This window comes from Entelurus aequoreus, linkage group LG20 (genome assembly GCF_033978785.1).
Source record: "Entelurus aequoreus isolate RoL-2023_Sb linkage group LG20, RoL_Eaeq_v1.1, whole genome shotgun sequence".
NCBI lineage: Eukaryota > Metazoa > Chordata > Actinopteri > Syngnathiformes > Syngnathidae > Entelurus > Entelurus aequoreus.
Genome location: NC_084750.1, coordinates 36,276,963 through 36,294,832, shown reverse-complemented (window position 1 = coordinate 36,294,832; position 17,870 = coordinate 36,276,963).

The following is a 17,870-nucleotide window of genomic DNA, read 5'->3' as shown; positions in this document are numbered from 1 at the left end:
CATATTCATTATGGTCTAAAAAAAAAGTCTTCAGTTGGACTTTTTGAAACCTGTAGAGACCCTGACTGCAAAATAACTAATACAAGTATGTATGATATGTGGTTATACTGTATCGGATTGATATCGGTATTGGCCAATACTCAAAGCTGCTATATTGGTATTGTATTGGAAGTGAAAAAGTTGTATCGTGACACCCCGAGTTAATTATCCCCCTGGACTACCTTTTAAAAAAAGACTCAACTGCACTCCTACCTCTGCACTGCTTCTGGGGTCTCATTGCTAACTGAGCAAAACATGATTAAGCACAACAATGATCAAAAATAGTCATGTGTATATGCTGATAAATCACACAATTTATTTTGATCAAACATGCTCCTTTTTCTTAACCCCAGAGACCTGGAAGGCAGTGTGGGTTGTTATACCCTCAGTTTTGAGCTATTAAATGTTGTGCATTCAAGTAAAACATTTAAAAATGTTTGTGAATTACATGTTGACACTAAAATTGCATATGTGTCAAAATAGTAGTTTTACAATGAAAATTAAAAAGTGTGACTAATCAGATTTATTTTTTTTAATATCTGTTTCACAGCATACAAGTGTGCACTCACACACTCACTCACACACATGCAGTAGTTCAGTCTCGAAACATTAAGTCATCATTACTATTTCCAAATCCGCCCATAATTAACATAGATAAGGTCTTGATGAACGCAGACTTCTGTGACCTATCTCCAAATAGTAAATCATCTTTTTTTTTAAAATCCTGAATCCGGACGGTGGTCCGGATCACCCCCACAATCCAATGACTTGACCTTATCCCACTTCTGACATTTCCTAAAAGTTTCATCAACATTTTGAGTTATGTTGCTATTTAACTAACTAACTGACAAACAGACGCCGGTGAATATGTAACCTCGTGATGGAGTAATGAATCAGCATTCTCCTTTTTACGTATTCGCCGGGGTTTGACTGTTTGTTCATTTGTTATTTAGCAACAGAACTCAACATTTTAATAACATCCTGGTAGGGTTGTACGGTATACCGGTATTAGTATAGTACCGCAATACTAATGAATCATATTCGGTACAATCACGGAGTACTTACAAGCAGACACGGTGTGTAGACAGAAAAGGGAGAACGGACGCATTTTGGGTTAAAAACTAAAGATAAAGGTGAAGTTATAACACTGAAACGCCCTCAGGAAGAGGTGCTTTAAGACATGGCTAGCTAGCTAACGTCCATCCGCAGTCTGCAATGTTTTAGCTACTTCTAAATCACTAATCCTCGCCTCCATGGCGACAAATAAAGTACGTTTCTTACAAATATCATCCCTGCAGGACGAGGAATAGCTAAACATGCTTCACTACACACCGTAGCTCACCGGCATCAAAATGTAAACAAACGCCCATTGGTGGATCTTCACCTAACGTCCACTGTAATTATACCAAGTAAAGGAGAGTATCTAGTCGATACTACTATGATTACATCAATATTTCTTGGCATCACAACATCTTCTTTCGTTTAAAAAAAAAATTATATTATGTTTATAAACTCAGGAAATATGTGTGGTTCTAAAGCCGCGGGTTGCTGACCCCCGGTTTAGGTTTGAGTTTGAGTTTATTTCGAACATGCAAGCATACAACATGATACATCACAATTTCCAGTTTCTCTTTTCAACATGTTCGAAAAGGAGTAGGAAGAAGCAGAGTTTATTTAATCCTACCCCTTTTCTTTACATAACAGTTGCTAAAACTTTTTGTTCACTTCCTGTTCACAATTTATTCACAATAAACTCCATAAGTAATCACAATAAAAATAAATAAATAAATAATAGTAATAATTTAATAATAATAATTGGTGAAGTAAGTCATATTTCATATGAGATAAGTAAGATTACTTTAAGAATGAATGAGTGGATGGATGAAATAAATTGAGAATGTTTATCATGGTTCTTCTTCTTTGTACTTTGTAAACACTTTAAGTTTGAAGAGTTTCTTGAAGTGGATCATATTAGTACATTGTTTGATTGCTGTGCTTAATCCATTCCATAATTTAATTCCACATACTGATATATTGAAGGTCTTAAGTGTTGTACGTGCATACAAATGTTTTAAATTACGTTTATGTGCTACATTTCAGGGCAAAACTATGTGGTTGTTCCCAAGAAAACATATTATTACATTTAAAGTGACTAAGTTGCATTGATGCACAAAAAAAACGGTGGACATCTCACAAGAATAAGCTTATTCTTTGCCGCAGTCACAAAGCTGAGTGGCGAGGAATGGGATTAGCGCAGACCTCTTCCAAGGTCGAAGAATAATTTCCGCACAATTGCTCTCCTTTCAAACAACGACCTAACCACCATTGGTATGGATACAGAAATAAAATAAGCGTGCGTCATATTGTACCCCCAACATGTCTGTGTATCATTACTCGTTTAAAGATAGCACAATAGTTCCTCCATGTAAGACAATTTGCTGCATTTCCACACAGTCTGCTGGTGGCAGCGGACTTTTCTGTTGAGTAAACCTGATGTTGCTTCAAGGAGGCAAGTTGCTTAACACACTGTGCTGAGTCTGGCGCGGCGTCTTCTTTGGCCTACTAAACTCTGCTCAACACCGTGCAAAAACTCCCCAATGGCGGTTGGAGAGGGAGTGGGCAGACCAAAAAAAAAAAGGTAGCGGGATGTCGGAAGAAGAAATGGAAGACGAACCACGCCGGATGAGGATTAGAGTGGGTTTAGGGACGGATGCGAGCTCACTTATCGGGGATTGGCGTAGGGAAAGAGAGAGTCGTTGAAGGACTAGCGGGGGATGCATTTAGGTCTCGGACGTGAGACTGAGGCAAACATATGAGGAAAGACCATGGTACACTCTTACCATAGGCGCTGATCCCGTGGGTGCTTGCCCCGAAGCATCCGCGTGGAATTGATAGCAATTTTTAATCTTTAAAAATGTTTTCAATAATCAATCTTCTTGTTGTTAATTTTGTGGCGAGCTTAGTTCGTTTTACATAACAAGAAGGCAACAAATCACATAGTCTATAATCAACAAACCCTAACCAAAATTTCATTTTGCCCGACAATGAACTAATGACACAATCATCTTGACTGTGAACACACTGCACACTTACTCAACAGCCATACATGTCACACTAAGGGTGGCAGTATGAACAAATGCCAACACTGTCATAAATATGTGCCATAAAGTGAAACCACACTAAACAACAACGACAAACACATTTTGGAAGAATATTTGCACCGCAACACAACATAAACACTACAGAACAAATTCCCAGAATTCCCTGCAGCACCAACTCTTCCGTGACGCTACAATATAACAAACGCCATTGGTGGATCTACACCAGGGGTCACCAACGCGGTGCCCGCGGGCACCAGGTCGCCCGTAAGGACCAGATGAGTTGCCCGCGGGCCTGTTCTAAAAAAATTAAAAAATTTAATCTACATAGAAAAAACACAAGATACACTTTCAATCAGTGCATCAACCCAAACAACCTCCCCCATGCACACTCATCCACACAAAAGGGGTTATTTCTTTCTGCTACCAATATTCTGGTTCCCACAACATAGACAACACATCTGCAAGGGACACAGTCCCTGAAGCACACATGATTGTATAGGCTGCTGGTCCGCTAACATTTTCATTAATTACTATTTTTTATGTAATTATTTTTATATTGTTTTACTTTATTTTTTATCCAAGAAAATGTTTTTTATTTATTTATCTTATTTTATTTTATTTTTTAAAAAAGGGCCTTATCTTCAACAGACCAGGTTGTCAATGAAATTAGATTTTTTTAAAGGGTTTTTTAAACCAGGCCCAGTCCAGATAATGTCCAAGTCGGACTCAGCAACACACACCTTCATTCATGTACACAGAAAAAAATTAGGGAACACAACAGATTGCATAAAATTTATAAACAAAACACTTTGCATTCCATTCGAAAGGACGTTCCCTTTAGATTTCCGATCCTTAACATTTTACATTTATCATAATTAAGCTTAAGGCCAGATTGCTGTGAAAATATGTCCAAAAGATTAAGAAGGTTCCGCAAACAATGAGGAAAAATCTTATCTTTGTGAATCAGCCTTTTCTGACATGAACTTCATCAAGAACAAACACAGAACACGCCTCACTGATGCACATCTGCAAGACTCACTCAGAGTTGCAGTGTCAAGTTACACACCAGAGTACAACACACTAGTTAACAGCATGCAATGCCAGGCTTCCCACTAACTGACAAAGAAACATATAACAGATTTGGTGTCCAGTTCAAAGTGTGACATGATTTAAAAATTTGAGAGTTTACATTTGTATTTTACATGAGTTATTATTTGTACAAACATGGTGCAAAGTAATTCATGATTTGTTAAAAAATGTTAGTGGCTAGCTAGTTAAAATGGGATATTGTGATTTCACAAGACTGTCTTAGAAGTGATCATTTGAAAATGTTCAATTTGAAAAATGTGCACTTAGAGAAAATATAAAAATAAAGTGTTGCATATTGATATTTATCTGTTTCTATATATATTTATTGTGAGAAATCATTAAGATGATCAGTGTTTCCACAAAGATAAATATCATTAATTATTAATAATAACAGAGTTAAAGGTAAATTGAGCAAATTGGCTACTTCTGGCAATTTATTTAAGTGTGTATCTAACTGGTAGCCCTTCGCATTAATCACTACCCAAGAAGTAGCCCTTGGTTTCAAAAAGGTTGGCGACCCCTGATCTACACCTAACATCCCCTGTAATGATACCACGTACAATAGTGTATCTAGTCAATACTACTATAATTACATCTAGAGATGTCCGATAATGGCTTTTTTGCCAATATCCGATATTGTCCAACTCTTAATTACCGATTCCGATATCAACCGATACCGATATATACAGTCGTGGAATTAACACATTATTATGCCTAATTTTGTTGTTATGCCCCGCTGGATGCATTAAACAATGTAACAAGGTTTTCCAAAATAAATCAACTCAAGTTATGGAAAAAAATGCCAACATGGCACTGCCATATTTATTATTGAAGTCACAAAGTGCATTATTTTTTTTAACATGCCTCAAAACAGCAGCTTGGAAATTGGGACATGCTCTCCCTGAGAAACCGTGAGGAGGTTGAGGTGGGCGGGGTTGAGGTGGGGGGGGGGGGGGATAGCGAGGGGTGCATATTGTAGCGTCCCGGAAGAGTTAGTGCTGCAAGGGGTTCTGGGTAGTCTGTTGTGTTTGTTGTGTTACGGTGCGGATGTTCTCCCGAAATGTGTTTGTCATTCTTGTTTGGTGTGGGTTCACAGTGTGGCGCATATTTGTAACAGTGTTAAAGCTGTTTATACGGCCACCCTCAGTGTGACCTGTATGGCTGTTGACCAAGTATGCCTTGCATTCAGGCAGGCCAGGCTGGAAGGTTCAGCTCCTCTTCTCTTCTCAGGTCTTCTTGTAACAACACAAAATCAGAAGTGTTTTAAGTAGAATGTATTGCTACGTTATGCTCAGTATATTCAGCACACCCATCATGGCTGAGGATTTCACATTAGTCGCATCATTTTGGTTTTGACCTCTGTATGTAAGATGCAACTTTTTAATCCAATTTGAAGAATAGGATATCGAGACTGATTTGGTGGATTTAAAAACTACTTCTTTTTAAATGTCAACCTGTTGGTAGTAGTGTTGTCCCGATATATTTTGGGACCGGTACCAAAATGTATTTCGATACTTTTCAATACTTTTTGATACTTTTTTTTTTTAATAAAGGGCACCACAAAAAATGGCATTACTGGCTTTATTTAAACAACAAATCTTAGGGTACATTAAACATATGTTTCTTATTGCAAGTTTGTCCTTAAATAAAATAGTGAACGTACAAGACAACTTGTCTTTTAGTAGTAAGTAAGCAAACAAAGGCTCCTAATTTAGCTGCTGACATATGCAGTAACATATTGTGTCATTTTCCATTTTATTATTTTGTCAAAATGATTAAGGACAAGTGGTAGAAAATGAATTATTAATCCACTTGTTCATTTACTGTTAATATCTGCTTACTTTCTCTTTTAACATGTTCTATCTACACTTATGTTAAAATGTAATAATCACTTATTCTTCTGTTGTTTGATATTTTACATTAGTTTTGGATGATACCACAAATGTAGGTATCAATCCAATACCAAGTCATTACATGATCATACATTGGTCATATTCAAAGTCCTCATGTGTCCAGGGACATATTTCCTGAGTTTATAAACATAATGTAATTTTTTAAAAAAGCGAAAGAAGATTTTGTGATGCTAAAAATAATCTATGTAATCATAGTAGTATCGACTAGATACACTCCTGTACTTGGTATCATTACAGTGGATGTTAGGTGTACCAAAGACTTAAAACAATGGGACCCATTACCTCCCTGCTTGGCACTCAGCATCAAAGGTTGGAATTGGGAGTTAAATCCCCAAAAATGATTCCCGGGCGCGGCCACCGCTGCTGCTCACTGCTCCCCTCACCTCCCAGGGGGTGAACAAGGGGATGGGTCAAATGCAGAGGACACATTTCACCACACCAAGTGTGTGTGTGACAATCATTGTTACTTTAACTTTAATTTTTTAACTTTAGATAAAAGATAATGAACATCATTTAAAAACATTTTTAAGTGAATTATTCTCTTTCTTTTTTTTTTTTTACTTATTATCCATCTTATGAGCAACCTATCAACATTAATTAGAGCACAGTAAGTTAAAGTTTTAGGAAAATGTCAGTGCCCCACCACACTGCAAAAACTGAAAACCAAGTAAGATAAAATATCTCAAATAAGGGTGATATTTGCTTATTTTCTGTCTGATAAGATAATTCTTCTCACTCAGCAGATTTTATGTTAGAGTGTTTTACTTGTTTTAAGTGTTTTGGTCCTAAATGATCTCAGTAAGATATTACAGCTTGTTGCTGAGATTGTATGACCTATATTGAGTAAAACATGCTTGAAACTAGAATATCAACTGTTGCAAAGCTGTGTCATCAACACTCACAAGTATAAAACTACTTTTTAAAGTAATAATTTCTTATTTCAAGCATGAAAAAAAAATCCTGATGCCGAGCGCATATCATGTCAAGATAATGGCACTAGCATATACTTAATTTAAGAATATTTTTCAACATATTAAGCAAAAAAGTCTCTTTTTTTTTTCTACCAAGAAAAGTGCACTTGTTATTAGTGAGAATATACTTATTTGAAGGTATTTTTGGGTTCATTGAGGTTAGCTAATTTGACTTGTTTTGGAAAGTCTTGACAAGCTGAATTTTCTTGTTCTATTGGCAGATAATTTTGCTTAGTTCAAATAAAACACCCCTAATTTTTTTGTATATTTTTTTCTTGTTTTTGAACACTGACCTTTTGCAGTGCAGTCATGAACCTCACCATATCTCAGCCGTTCAAAGTAAATGGGCATCGGTCAGCAACAACATGCTCAGAATATGTTCATGTATTTTTTTTAGCAAAATGCGCTTATTCGGTTAAAATGATGAGTCGGTATCTTAACCACGCTAATCAACCCCCTCCCACCCTTTAGAAAATGCGTGTGCTGCAATTAAACTTGCGACAAATTAGGTCTCATCTGCTGTTGCATTAGAAAAAAGACAAAGCCTGCAGTTTTGCATTTGTCAAAGGTCAGAGTCCCTTGGAGGGATCCACTCAGATGCTGGATTGTCTCATTGCTGCACTCAGGCAGCCCTAATTCAAGGCAACACATTTACCAGCAGGCCATTGCCCTCAAGCCAAGACCGAATATGAGCAGTAAAACTGCTTTACAGTAGGAACATCACTCCACGCAATGGAATAATGACGTAGCAGGTTACGATAATGGCTCTTTGTGATTAACACTGTGCAAAATGTGATTATCATTGCCTAGGGTTCTACGGTATACCGGTATTACTATAGTACCGCGATACTAATGAATCCTTTTCGGTACGATACCGTCTCTGAAAAGTACCGGTCCCGCGCGCCCGCGTCGAAGTCACGTCGTGACATTGCTGGTTTACGAGCAGACGAGCATGTTCGGCGGCACACAATCACGGAGTACTTACAAGCAGACACGGTGTGTAGACAGAAAAGGGAGAACGGACGCATTTTGGCTTAAAAACTAAAGTTAAAGGTGAAGTTATAACACTGAAACACCCTCAGGAAGAGATGCTTTAAGACACGGCTAGCAAGTCGGCAGTGTTTTAGCGACTTCTAAATCACTAATCCTGGTCTCCATGGCGACAAATAAAGTAAGTTTCTTACAAGTATCATCCCTGCAGGACGAGGAATAGCTAAACATGCTTCACGACACACCGTAGCTCACCGGCGTCAAAATGTAAACAAACACCATTGGTGGATCTACACCTAACATCTACTGTAATGATATCAAGTACAGGCACATATCTAGCCGATACTACTGTGATTACGTCGATATTTTTTGGCATCACAACATCTTTAATTTTTTTTAAATTTACATTATGTTTATAAACTCAGGAAATATGTCCATGGACACATGAGGACTTTGAATATGACCAATGTATGATCCTGTATAACGACTTGGTATCGGATTGATACCCAAATTTGTGGTATCATCCAAAACTAATGTAAGGTATCAAACAACAGAAGAATAAGTGATTATTACATTTTACCAGAAGTGTAGATAGAACATGTTAAAAGAGAAAGTAAGCAGATATTAACAGGAAATTAAGAAGTAGATTAATAAATCATTTTCTACCACTTGTCCTTAATAATGTTGACAAAATAATAGAATGATAAATGACACAATATGTTACTGCATATGTCAGCAGACTAATTAGGAGCCTTTGTTTGCTTACTCACTAATAAAAGACAAGTTGTCTTGTATGTTCATTATTTTATTTAAAGACTTAACAGCAATAAGAAACATATGTTTAATGTACCCTAAGATCTTTTGTTAAAATATAGCCAATAATGCAATTTTTTTGTGGTCCCCTTTATTTAGAAAAGTACCGAAATAATTTTAGTACCGGTACCAAAATATTGGTATCGTTACAACACTAATCATGCCACAGTTCACTCAGGTTAGCAATTCAACTTCATATGTACAACTAAAGTGAGATATGTCAAGCCTTTTATTTGTTTTCATTTTGATGATTATGGCTTACAGTTTTTGAAAATCACAATTTTTTTTTTCTTCGAGGATTTCATAAACTGTTTAGACATGATGAGAATATGTTGAGTTGCATGTCATGAGCGTATGTCATATATTGGTTTCACCTTGTAGATCTAATTACTGGTATAAACGAACCTTTGCACGATATTCCAATGTTTGGAGTTTCACCTGGATGTGCAACATGGAGTCATTTCATGTGTGTAATTTACTTAGTCCATCAGTGTTTAGCCATGTAGTGCTGTTTGATTAATATTTTAATTTTTACTGCTTCTTGTAGGGTAGATTATGACGTGCATTGGACAAACAATTATTGTAGATGTTCCATAATTATTTTAAGCCCAGTAGGTTCCGTTCTCCTTTGGAGCTCCACTTTAATCGCATTCTAAGCACGGTTGTCAGCTACTTAAACATCCATCACAATCTCATTAGCCACTTATCTGGCAATTAAAGGTGAGCTGACTAATGTTCCGTTTCAAGGCAAGTTTGTTTATCACACTTTTTTTCTTCTTTTTTTTTACTTATAGCTTTAGAAATTGGTGGCAACTGGATGTCTGAAGGTGGGCTTGAAAGGCATTGTAACATAGTAGTATTTACCTTTGTTGTTTCAGCGTCCTTCGCTGTAGTAATTGACTTGTTTTAGTTGGATAGTCAGTAAATATAGCCCGTTTTATGACATGACTTTTGTTGCGACCTCAAAACAACGAGTGAGCTACCATATTTTCCGGACTAGAAGCCGCTAGTTTTTTTTCCCTACACTTTGAACCCTGCGGCTTATGAAACGGTGCAGATAATTCATAGATAGATAAATGATAATAATAATATTAATAATAATAGATTTTATTTGTAAAAAAAATAAATAAAAAAAATAGTATGTTATTGATTCCTTCAGGAGAGTTCCCATCTAGAGATGTCCGATAATATTGGACTGTCGATATTATCGGCCGATAAAATGTAATATCGGAAATTATCGGTATCGGTTTCAAAAAGCAAAATTTATGACTTTTAAAAACGCAGCTGTACGGAGTTGTGCACGAACATAGGGTTATGACAACCTTCCCGATTTTCCCGGGAGAGTCCCGAATTCCAGTGCCCCTCCTGAAAATCTCCCGGGGCAACAATTCTCCCGATTTCCACCCCGACAACAATATTAGGGGCGTGCCTTAAAGGGACTGCCTTTGCGTGCCGGCCCAATCACATAATATATACGGCTTAACACACAAGTGAATGCAAAGCAGACTTGATCAACAGCCATACAGGTCACACTGAGGGTGGCCGTATAAACAACTTTAACACTGTTACAAATATGCGCCACACTGTGAACCCACACCAAACAAGAATGACAAACACGTTTCGGGAGAACATCCGCACCGTAACACAACATAAACACAACAGAACAAATACTCAGAAGCCCTTGCAGCACTAACTCTTCCGGGACGCTACAATATACACCCCCCGCTCCCCCCAAACCCGCCCACCGCAACCTCCTCATGCTCTCTCAGGGAGAGCATGTCCCAAATTCCAAGCTGCTGTTTTGAGGCATGTTAAAAAAAATAATGCACTTTGTGGCTTCAATAATAAATATGGCAGTGCCATGTTGGCATTTTTTCCCATAACTTGAGTTGATTTATTTGGGAAAACCTTGTTACATTGTTTAATGCATCCAGCGCGGCATCACAACAAAATTAGGCATAATAATGTGTTAATTCCACGACTGTATATATCAGTATCGGTTGATATCGGAATCGGTAATTAAGAGTTGGACAATATCGGATATCGGCAAAAAAGACATTATCAGACATCTCTAGTTCCCTCAGGAAAATTTTAATTCCAGCAGCAGTGTACAGAATTGAGATCAAATTTAAAAAGTAAAAATACATTATTAAATAATGGGGGTATATGTTATTGTTTTGCATCCCCTGTCATGCTAGTACCCCCTCCCCCCCAAAGAGGAGTTGTACAGTCTGATGGCGTGTAAGACAAAGGAGTTTTTTTTAGTCTATTAGTCCTGCACTTGGGATAAAGCACGTTTTGTGAAATGAGTCATTTCCACAAAAATATTTTGTAAATGTTTATTGATATACCTTAATTGTTTCCTAACGATGCCTTTGACACACATTTTAGAAGAAAACATTTTTTTCCCAAAATTAGCAGCAGATATATAAGTTTTGTGAAATTAGTTATTTACAGAAACATGTTTTGCAAATGTTTATTTACTACCTTAATTTAACATGGCAGTAAAACGGCTGCTTGAACAAAACATAAGTCATCGTCATGGAGCCACTAGCTGCGGAAGCTAGCTGTCCAATCAGTTAAACAGACTCCACAGTGATGTTTTGGTGAATATACTTAGGAGTTTGTCTTCGCTAACGGCCATAAATCAACGAATAGTTTTCATAAAATACCGACAGACACTGAAAATGTTAATGTTATTGTTATTGTTTCTGCTATGGCACCATCTTTTGAACAATTTCACTCGCTGCAGGTGCTGCGGGTTGAAAGTCGACAGTATTTTCTTCTGTCTAGTCCTTGGAACCGGCAGTATAAGTGCCGTTCCGTCTTCTAGTCATCCAAAGCGTTACTACTCGTATGGTTTTCTTCTTTTGTCAGTCTAAGCAACATTGTTTTGATGGCAGTGTTTTAATGCGTATTTGTTTGTGCTATAGTAATGTATTTAAACAGGCACTGTTCGCATTAGCTAATATGCTAACAAGTTTACAAGTGTCTGTGTTAGTATTATTAACTTACAATGGCATTCTTTTTTTGTGGAGTCTTTAACTGATTGGAGAGCTAGCTTCCGCAGCTAGTGGGTCCATGACGATGACCTCTGTTTTGTTTGATCAGCCATTTTACTGCCATGTTAAAGGCACCGTTAGGAAACAATTAAGATAGTAAATAAACATTTACAACTCATTTTCTGTAAATAACTCTTTTCACAAAACGTATATATCTGCGGCTAATTTTGGGGAAAAAAAATGTTCTAACATTTTGTGGATGCGGCTTATGGATGCGGTGCGCTCTAAATTTCGGAAAAACTGTACTTTTTACATGAAAAAGTCAAAACAATTAAACTTGTGTATAGGAATGGATACCAAATTCAGTACTTTTTTTGGCAACGACCAAATTCCGTCGGTACTACCACTTATCGATCGATTCATGCAAAATCAAAACAATGTCATATTTCAATACCCTTAGTTTCACGAGAGGTCACGTCCGGTTGCAAACTCGATAGGATCAAACATTTGGTGGACTCAACCAAACTGCCTTTAGATCATGTAATTTTTTTATGCAACCAAAGCAAGTACGCCTGAAGTCTCCACTTTTCAAAAATCGCAAGCTTGATGCTACTCCACATTGGCTTTGCCATAGACATGCTACTGATTAGCATCAGCGATTTTAAATGGCCATTTCAACACCCCCAAACTTGGTAACTACAACTAAGACGCACGGTACAATGAATCACCTGGTGTGTAATAATAATAACAGGGTTCGAATTTAACCATGGCAACTCCGGCAAGTGCCACGACCACCTTTGTCACTTGCTGTAATGCCCTAAAAAAATGACCAGCATCAATGTCAAGAACATGCTGTGACCGCCCTTCACGTTTTACTTGTTAATGGACTAGGGATGTAACGGTAAACGGTATGATGATAAGCCACGATAAAATTCCCTCCGGTTAGTAACACCGTCTAATTTGTTTTATTTATAAATGCATTTTTGGCAACACTGTGAGACCCATTGTAGTTTACTGTTTACTTCCTGAAAACGAAGTCAGGCTTGAAAATCATGGCGGATAAAATACACAGACTTTGCTCCGGAGATTTCCCCTCGAAGTAAACAGAGCCAAGCGCTTGGTTTAACGTCGTTTTCCCTCCCTTCTCGGCATACGTTTAAAAGCGCACTGCTGGGTTTAGATGGAGACAGGTGTGGACAATATTGGAGACAGATGCACTTGTCCCCACACTAAAAGTATACAGAGAAAGGAGAAAACTATTTGATGTCGCTTTCATTTTCTTAATACAGCGTCCATCAGCTGCTGTGACTGAGCGTTAATGAGGTGAGGAAACATGCAGCAGGCAATGTGTCGTGAACATTGTCAAAACTTTTTTATAAAGTCTTTAGTTTGTTGACTGGGATGATCACTTTTCCTTTATTTAATTGCAAACTGTATCAGTGTTCAAATAACATCAATACCAGCTAAAATGTTTTGTTATCTCATCGAACTGAACGCAGGCTGTGAAGATTGTGTATGAGGTGTGAGAGGTATCACTCCTGTTAATTTTTTTTGGGCCAAACTGTTGTACTGAACCACTAGGAGGGGTTGGAAAAGAACAAAGCTTGTTTATTAGACTTCATCTTCATTAGCCAAACTGCTTTGAGTTTTATATTGATATCAAAAAGTAAACCATGGTTTTTTACATTACTTGTGTTTTTTTCATAACACAAAGTAATTACTTTAAAAATCATTCATGTGATACAGCATTTTGTTAATGTTTTATGGTGTATAGGTAATTCCTATACGACATATTTTTGCTCAAACTCTTAATGGATCTGTCCCGATACAGCATCTACATGTACAGTACATAACTTGAAAAAAATTATAACAAAAAAAAATACCTCACTCTATCAAAATGTAAAAGTAGAGATAAAGACATCACGTAATGACAAAAAGGGCTGATACTGTTTCTCCTTTCTGTTATGATCTGCCCTGTTTTGTAACCCCTTTCCCCCTGCGCAGTGTACTCACACTCACTGTTACAGCCACACATGTTGTTCAGTGCGTCTTTAAAAGATAATTTAAACAAAACAAAAACATGCTATTTATTGGGAGCCGGCTCTCTCGATCGCTAGCCGGATCCTGTCGTTCACTTCAAAAATCCGGCTCTAGTTCGCGACCGACCCATCACTACAATACACTACTGCCATCTAACGTCTTTGAATTGCAACTGCATCCAAGGTTTACTATACATTACCTGTACTTGCAAATTAGATTCAGAAGTGTAAGAAATCAAAATATAACTGGACAGCAGTTATCATAAACTCACTGTTAAATCCATTCATCCATTTTCTACCGCTTGTCCCTTTAAATGTTAAATACAATTTATATTGTATTATTAAACAAATTAAGATTTATTAACACATGAACACACACAGAAATACAGAGGCTTTCAATTCTTAAGCTTCATTATTACTTTTTTACAGTTTGCCAGATATGTCCTCCGTCCCCCAGCGCAACGTGAGCTAGTACGCATGCGCCGAAAATAGCAGATGCGCATATATATTACGTCAGTGTTTTTCAACCTTTTTTGAGTCAAGGCACATTTTTTGCGTGGAAAAAATCCAGAGGCACACCACCAGCAGAAATCAGTAAAATACGAAACTCAGTTGACAGTAAAAAGTTGTTGTCGCAATTGTTGGATATGACTTTAAACCATAACCAACCATGCATCAATATAGCTCTTGTCTCAAAGTAGGTGTACTGTCACATCACCCCCTGACTTAGACTTTTTTGCTGTTTTCTTGTGTAGTGTTTTAGTTCTGGTCTTGCGCTCCTATTTTGGTGGCTTTTTTCTTTTTTTGGTATTTTCCTGTAGCAGTTTCATGTCTTCCTTTGAGCGATATTTCCCGCATCTACTTTGTTATATCGATCAAGAATATTTCAGTTGTTATTATCCTTCTTTGTGGGGACATTGTTGATTGTCATTTCATGTTCGCATGTACATTGTGGACGCCGTCTTTGCTCCACAGTAAGTCTTTGCTGTCGTCCAGCAATCTGTTTTTGTTTACTTTGTAGCCAGTTCGGTTTTAGTTTTGTTCTGCATAGCCTTCCCTAAGCGTCAACGCCTTTTCTTAAGGGCACTCGCCTTTTTTAAATTTTTGGTTTAAGCATTAGACACCTTTTTACCTTCACACTGCCTTCCGCTGTTCCCGACATCTACAAAGCAATTAGCTACCGGCTGCCACCTACTGATATGGAAGAGTATTCCACGGTTACTCTGCCGAGCTCTAGACAGCACCGACACTCAACAACAACACATCATTTGCAGACTATAATTACTGGTTAGTAAAAAATATTTTTACCCCAAATAGGGGAAATTAGAAAATCTCCCACGGCACACCAGACTGTATCTCACGGCACATTAGTGTGCTGCGGCACAGTGGTTGAAAAACACTGTATTACGTCATAGTCATCTCTGACCTGGAACTGTATTCTTACCCTGTGTTTCAATGTAGACTATTGCCACATTTCTTTGAACAGTAAACCTTGCTTGCCTCACCATCAGCAGCTGTTAGACTATTGTAGTGAATCACACCTGAGCCATCATACATGAATCATATCTTTAATGGACGTGTGAACGTAAACATTGTGATAAAGAACATTTTACGACAATAAATATAGGGATATAGATTTCTGGTCAGGACACTCCCCACTCTTTTACCTTCACCCTCCATTTTCCATTCTTGCAATCCTGCCTGTGGTTGGAGGCTGAAATTACCGGTCGCAGTTGACGGCCGCAACCACTTCATGGCTTCACAATAGTTATGTAGTACAAAACTAGACGTTGAGTAATCGCTCGACATACATGGCGGATAATAACTAATAGTCTGCTTTGCCAGTCCAAATGCATTCGCTGTTTTTGTCCATGGGAGCCCGCAATACTCGTTGTCTCCCCTCCGACAAATAAACAAAGTTTTTCGCCAAGTAGAATCACAGCTGACCTGGACATTTGAAAGTTCTCTTGCCGTTCCTCTGACATAAAACACTCGTTGACAAACATATCCCACCATGCTGCCGTTCTTCCAGGCCTCATCCAAAACCGTCGCTCAACATTGCTATGTTGCCATCTGAGATGTGTTGTATCCGAAATAGCTGCAATCGCGCATTTCCTTCTCTTAAGGTATTCATGTGTGACTTCCACAAGCGTCCATGTAGAAGGAGAAGAAACACAGGCATGTCTGGATGACTCGCCTCCATCTTTCCAGTGGTTACCGCCGAGTTACGAAACCGGTTGTCATGAAGCTGGCTGTGGCGCGTTCTTTCTGACGTCACTTCCTGTGTGTGGGCGCGGTCTTTCTGGCGTCACTTCCTCTCCGAATTTAGTTTGTAAACAATCGATGAGTCCACGCAAAGCTAAAAGCTGGAGATTCAAGAAATACACGGCGCACTTACCCGTGTAACAAGGAGGGGAACCTTAAACGATGGGTTAGTGTGGCTGACACGGGGTTTAGGCTAAATAATTATTTGTTTAAGGAGTTATCCGGCTTAATGTAGACAGGGCCTAAGATTAAGGATGGGACATAACTTTGTAGGGCTGCAACATGTCATCGGTTAATTGGATGTTCAACATTCATCCAGGTCATTGTCATCTCAGGGCATTCAATCGATCGCAACTGGACTGTCTTAGAAGGCGTTTCTGATTGATTGATTGATTGATTGATTGATTGAGACTTTTATTAGTAGGTTGCACAGTGAAGTACATATTCCGTACAATTGACCACCAAATGGTAACACCCGAATACGTTTTTCAACTTGTTTGAGTCGGGGTCCACTTAAATTGATTCATGATACCGATATATACTATCACAGTGGTTCTCAACCTTTTTTCAGTGATGTACCCCCTGTGAATTTTTTTTTAATTCAAGTACCCCCTAATCAGAGCAAAACATTTTTGGTTGAAAAAAAGAGACAAAGAAGTAAAATACAGCAGTATGTCATCAGTTTCTGATTTATTAAATTGTATAACAGTGCAAAATATTGCTCATTTGTAGTGGTATTTCTTGAACTATTTGGAAAAAAAGATAGGTTTTTTTTTTTATATTTATAAAGGATTTTTGAAATGTTGCTATTTTTAGAATATTTAAAAAAAATCTCACGTACCACTTGGCATACATTCAAGTACCCCCAGGGGTACGCGTACCCCCATTTGAGAACCACTGTACTATCAGATATATACTATCATCATAATACAGTCATCACACAAGATAATCATCAGGGTATATATATTGAATTATTTACATTATTTACAATCCGGGGTGTGTGATGTGGAGGAGGCGGGGGGGTTAGGTTTGGTTGTTATCATCACTTCAGTCATCAACAATTGAACAGAAAAATGGACATTGAAACAGTGTATGTCCCCAAACTATGGCCCACCAGCGTCCAAAATCCGAACCGCGGGAAGTCCCAAATAAAAATTGAAAAAAAGGTTATTTTTTTTGTATTTATTTTTTAAAATCTGTCCATTTTAATCCATTTTTGACTGCTTGTTACTTACTATATGTGTGTCCTAGTCGCTCAGGCAAATCATATTGTCTAAAAATGCATCTTCCCATCGATAAGTGTCAGTCAATTAGTGCACAAGTAATATATATATATATATATATATATATATATATATATATATATATATATATATATATATATATATATATATATATATATATATATATATATATATATATATATATATATATATATATATATATATACACACACACACAGCCCAACCTCAGTGTCTGTTGCTATATGGAGTGGTGCTTTCCATCATTTTCAACAGACTGCATTGCAAAGTGATTAATCCTTCTCTACTGTGATTTATTAAAAAAATGTCAACAACAAAATGTTATGTACAATCTAAATCAGGGGCCCCCAAACTACGGCCCGCCAGCATCCAAAATCCGGCCCGCG